Source organism: Zonotrichia leucophrys, chromosome 3 (genome assembly GCF_028769735.1).
Source record: "Zonotrichia leucophrys gambelii isolate GWCS_2022_RI chromosome 3, RI_Zleu_2.0, whole genome shotgun sequence".
NCBI lineage: Eukaryota > Metazoa > Chordata > Aves > Passeriformes > Passerellidae > Zonotrichia > Zonotrichia leucophrys.
The window spans coordinates 82,905,588-82,911,708 of NC_088172.1; the positions used below are offsets into that span (position 1 = coordinate 82,905,588).

The window sequence follows — 6,121 nt, forward strand, 5'->3', positions numbered from 1 at the left end:
GACAAAATGAGTGTACTTGGAAGTCACTGCTATTCCCCTTATTAGTATTTAGTTGGTTTAGAAAGAGGATAAACTAAAATTCATGTGAGAGCATATATATTCCATATTGGATTAATAAAAATAATTTTCCAGACTTTTGAATCCCCTTAACTTTCATTGATGTGCCTCTCTCTAACAAGTTAAACATTTTTTTATTACAAGCTGACCTGCAGAAAATGAATCCATGCTTGAGTTTTAGACAACAGTCTAGCTTGTTCATCAAAATAAAAGTAAATAATTCTAGAAAAAATAATATGTGCTTGAAGCTACTTGTTCATAGACTTTTTGATTAGAGCATTACACCTCAGAGAAGGCACTATGTGAAGAATTAAAACTTGACTTTTATTCATAAATATAAAATTGTATTCTACATCATATTCTGCCATGAATAAGTCAGTACAAAAGTGTGTCATTGGGGAAAGAAATTGCAGCACCATGCATTATGAGAACAGTGTAAGGCTATGGAGGGAACAAAGTGTATCATTAGGGAAAGAAAGTGCCATGCATCACCAGAGCAATAAAAGGAAGGTATACTCGGGTTTTACTCTGTAGGAAATGTTTTTTTAATAAGGTGGTGTTCATGCTTTTAAAACTCAAGAATTATTTCTATTATTCTTAACTCAGCTTTCTTCTCATTTTCACTTGAGAATAAAAATTCTCTAAGCAAAAAATACTTGACTTTTTCCAAACACAAACATGGTCATATTTCATACCCACCAGCTCTTGTCACTGACACTGAAAAGGACAAACTATATCTGCCAATCTGTGGACTGGAAAAGAAGCTTGTAAAGGCAGCATGTAGACAGCACTGGCAGCAATGTGATACCAAAGGATTTTATATGCAGTGGTTTTCTCACATCTTTAATCATAAACTAAAAGTGTAAGAAGGTGGTACTATGAGCAAACAGATGCTTTCCATTTAACTTTACTTTTTAAATGTTTTAGGCTCTACACAATCCCTAAGCAGAAGACCAAAAGCAAACAGTACAGGTAAGTGCTACTGACCGCAGAAGTCCCACAGAAGCAAAATATCTACAGCTTTTATAAACCAGTTATAAACAGTCCTGTATTTGGGTCACACAGAACATATTTTAGGGCCAGCAATTCCAGTGTTGTTTAGAACACATTTAACAATTAAAAATTAGGTTGTGAAAAAGAAATCATTATATTCATTTTTAAGTTGGTCCTATATACTGAACGATGGATTTCTGTAGCCATTGCCCTCTTATGGCCAAAAGGAATTTTATCTTCCTGCTGCTTCATTTTATACGTGGGAAGTCATTGATGAAATATTAAAAGGCCCATAATGGTAGTAGAGCATCATAAGAACTAAATATTCCAATTAAATATTCCAAGTCCAATGTGTACTCTGAGTCTGGTAATTTACTACAAATGCTCCACAAAATGACAGGAATTTCCATGCAACAGACTTGATAATGCTACTGGAATTTTCACAAACTTCAAACTTTTCACAGACTACCATGATGCAGTAGAAACCAAAAAAACAGGTTAAACTGCCCACTGCATGCTACAGTCTCACTTTATAGTTTTGTATTTGTGAGGCTTATTCTTTACTGAATATTTTACTTCCACCCTGGACCAACGGAACAGTTCCAAACTTCCACTCAAAAGAAAAAAACCAGCACGTTTATGTTGCATTTCAATTCCCTGGTTGAGCACCAACACTGACACTCCTTGATGCTGCAAGGGGAGTGGAGGAAAGATGATTGCTTCAATTCAAACCATGTGACAGTCTCTAGCTGCACTGGTGCCTCCTGTTCTGCTCAACAGCCTGGTTTCAGGAGACTGTTTGAAGAAGTAATGCAATCCATTTGCTGAGTTTCTAAATAACCAGAGCTGACAGCCCTGTGCTGCAATAGCTGTACATAACACTGGTGATGAAGCTTTACTCACAGCATTGTTATCATAGGGGAGGGGGAAGAGAACCTTGTTTTTCAGCAGCTCCATGCTCTTGAATTCACTGTTTTTCTTCCCTTGTATATGTTCCTTCCTCAGGAAAGTGCGAGCAGCCTGCCAAAACAAAAACAGAACATGAACAGTACAAGGGCAGACCGACACTGCTGGCAAAGCCACGACAGCCACGTGTGCTACCCCAGAGCCACCAGAGCTGTTTCAGCAGGTGAGCTGGAGGGATGACAGCCATGCTTCAGCACCCAGGTCACAGAGCACTGCCTGTCTACCTGATTGTATTTTTCTTTCCCACGTCCAGGTTCTCACACTAAAACCAAGGGAGCAAATTTAAATTCAAAGAGGAACATGAAACAAGGTTAAAAGAAAGTAAGGACGTGCACCTTAAGAACACCTGCAGGAGCACTGCCCATCAGTTGGGCAGACCCTGAGGGGTTTTTTTGAGACCAGCCAGGCTCCAGCCAGGAGTTAGTGTGAATGTTCAGGCCACCAGGTAAGAGCAGACTGGAGCCCAGTGCACAGCAGTGTGACAGCAGACCAAAGGGACCAGAGGAAGCTCTTGAGTTGAGCTCCTCTTGCTAGCCAGGAAAAAAAACACAAAAGACAAAGATTTCTCTTCCCCTCCACTGGTCACAGAATTTGGGCAACCCTCTGGCTCCTTAATATTGTGTTTATTTTCTCCTGTTATAGGACTTTATTTTGAAAAACACCTATTTCTTAACTTGGCAATGTGCTACTTTACAACCTACACTCATCCAAAGGAGCTTTTGTTGAAGCAACTGTATTATATGAGAAATCACAAGTGTTGCTAGGAAATAATAGTCCAGTAAAGAATGGTGAATTAATTCTCATGAGAAACTAGAAGTGTTTTAGAGGATTATATTGTAGTGTGTTCTGCCTTTTACATTTGCAATCTATAATTTCATTAGACACTGCAAAATACAGACTGTCCTGTCATTTACAATTTAGTTTTCCTGTTCCACTGAACTGCAGTATTTCTGCTCTCTCCTCATAGTGCTTTAAGATTATGCAAAGTCACTTTTCTCTGCAAATACTTTCTGTTATCCAAATAATTTAGATAAACTGCAATAACACCAGCAATCCCTAAATGTTTCCAGAGGACGTGTTGAATACTTCTCCCTGTTCAAGAAGCAAGGTCTATGTCTGGTTCAATAAGGCTTAGGGGCTGCCATCTGCCCACCACAACAGCTCATCTGGCACATCACCACTTCCTAGGCACACAAACTAATTCAGTGCTTGTTGGCTGCTCTTACCATCTTTCCCCTCACCCTCTATGTGGCAACATGCCTCAGATTTGTGGCTCACACTGTGCATGTGCCACCAGCCCTGCTGTCCATGCAGCAATGAGCTCCTCCGTGATGGAAAGGCAGGTCTGCAGGGGGCTCCAGAGTGGGGGGTTAGGCACCAATGACACGTCCTACAGACATGGGTACTCCCAGGATTCGTGTAAAAACAGCTTTGTTCAAATCTGTAGGCAAAATTATTTTCCCTCAAAAAACCTACTTGCTTTGAAATTGTTTTGGTAGGAAGAAGGACTGCAACAGTGTGCATAAATAACTGTGGTGAGGACTCAAAGGAGGTGGAGCCATGTTGTCTTATATATTACAACAGTTCTATTATCATTATATGTTGTCTTACATATCAAGAGTTCTTTTATCATTGTAGCGCAAGGATTCCACAGCACCAGAGTTTCATACCTCCTCGATGTTTCTCACAGGCCACTCCTCTAAGCATTGACTGATCCTGGTCCCTGCAGCAGCCATCTGACTCCAGTTCCCATCAATCCACTCTTTTGTACCACGAGTTCTTATTTGCTACAGGTGTTACCTTTTATTATCTGGCCGACTCCTAACCTTTAGTAATAGGGTCCAGCTGCAACTTGTTGGGGGATGAGATTACATTCTACATGACCTTCATTTACCCATACTGTGTCCCCCAACGGAGCCACGGTGTTTCCAGAGGTGCCGAGTTAAGGAAAGGAGGCCACAGGCACAAAATGAGACACAAGAGGCTCCCTCTGAAGAGCAGGAAGCACTTTTGTCCTGTGAGGGTGACCAAGCACTGGCACAGGCTGCCAAGAGAGGTTGTGGAGCCCCCCTCACTGGAGATACTTGGAAGCTCCTGGACATAGTCCTGGGCAACTGGCTCTGCTTGAGTAGAGAAGCTGGGCCAGATGACCTCCCCAGGTCCCTTCCAGCCTCAACTCTCCTGGGAATCTGCAAGGAGAATTTTCAGTGAATTCTAAGTCGATCCTTAAATCCACCCAGGACACATACAAACTTTACAAGGAATTTGTGTACAATCTTCTTGCCCATTGATTGCCTACCTAAACCAGGAGTGAGCCAAAGTGACTTACTAGTAATTAGAAATCAATTTGTGTAAGACTCTAATTATTGAATAATAATACCAATGGGATACAAATATGCTGAAGGTTAGGATAATTCAAAATAAGTTATCCATTCACAAGAGCAGATAAGAAAAGGTAGAGACAGGTCCCTGTTTAGGCTCTTGAGGCTCAGTTCATGAAAGATGTTGCAGACAGATATAAATGATCTCTCTCTGCTCTCAAGTTAGCAGAGACACAGAGGTCATACACACTGAGGCTTTGCTTTCATCATGGAGCAAAGGTTTGTGTTTTACCATGGACTGTTCACCTCAGCTCAGTGACATTTGCTGCTAGAAAAATCACAAGGAGGAGGCAATGTATGGGGCTCACCCACCTGGCAATAAAAATTCCAATTTTGTTGTTTCCATCAAGGTTCAGTGTAGACAGCCACGATGCACCAGCCAATAATTATTTGTGGGATGTTTTTTAATTAGTGCAGAGCAAATTTACATGCTGTAGGGTGACTAGATAAAGACAGTAAAGGCTGCTGTGGAAATAAGCTGAGAATTAACCTTTTGCCAAAGTCCATATATGACACCCTTACATATTAGCATCACCACCTTTCAGTCTTTGCTGGCCTTCCGTGACATACACCCACCTCTTCTCCTGTGTCATTTAATATATGAGAAACAAGTCTGGGGTTACTGATGCTCACTGGCTGCTGTAGGAATCCTGTAGATTTCTGTAATTCCTGTAGAATCTTGTGATTCTCCTGTAGAAAGACCCAGGTATGCTCTGGTTACCTCCACTTTTTGCAAGAGTTCTTAGCTAGATGTACTAATGGAATTATTCTTTTCAAAACTGCTACTTTGAACCACTTAGAATTTCCGGAGTTTTAAAAATAGATTAAACACTGACTCTAAATCCTGTGTAAATACTGTAACTCTGACTAAGGGAACTACATTACCTCCAGAGTTACTACTAACTGACAACAGTATAAGAGGAAACCCTCATTTCTAGTTATAATTTGAAAATATCTTTCTTGTTGGGAAACATCAGAAAGTTGATATCAAAGACACAATTTTTTAAAATCCAGATTCGCCTGATGCAAAAATTTGCACACATTTGTCCCACTAACACTTTGATGGAGCAATTCAGACATTGCAACAGTAATGTTTTTTGACCTTTTAATCAATTCCATTTTGCAACTACTCCATCTGAGAACCACAAACGGTATTTACAGGACTCATTCTCTGGAGTCAATGGAAACTTTCTGTCAAATAACCATCTGTAGAGAGAGACAAAACACATAATGACAGGATAAGTTTGTGGAGAACCTGAATGGATTGAAAAAACAAATCTCGACCTGAAAGCAGATGAATTAGAACAAAGGGACCCAAGAAAAATGTAAGGCAGCAATTAGGGCTAGAAAATTAAAAATACTGAGGAATTTAATCGAACAGGACAGTCTAATCAATGAAAAGCATGCCACTTGCTCTCTGGGTAATTGCATCCCTGCCCTTTTTTGGTTGGTTGGGGGTTTTTTGTGGTGGCAGTAACAGCCCATATTTAAGATAATTGCATTCCTATAAAACTCAGAAGTCTTGGACTACCATAATTTTCATATTTGTCACATGGGACTTCATTCTCATTCCCCTGAAGCCAACAGCAGCTGACAATCATTTCAGTGGAAGCAGGGAAAAGTGGACTCGTAGCAAAAAGAGCAGCACGCTTTTCTGTTTTAGTGCCTTTCCCTGGAAGAAAGAATTGTCTGATGACACGGACACCTGAGCAGCTCTCCTCAGC

General features: G+C 40.5%; 1 long non-coding RNA gene across 1 annotated transcript; it reads right to left on the bottom strand.

The window, feature by feature from the left end:
* Positions 1–360: 360 nt before the first annotated feature.
* Positions 361–3,777, bottom strand: LOC135444980 (uncharacterized). Its single transcript, XR_010439403.1, has 2 exons — positions 3,687–3,777; positions 361–2,070 (listed from the first exon to the last, which is right to left on the bottom strand). It is a non-coding gene; the product is annotated as an uncharacterized LOC135444980 (long non-coding RNA).
* Positions 3,778–6,121: the final 2,344 nt, after the last annotated feature.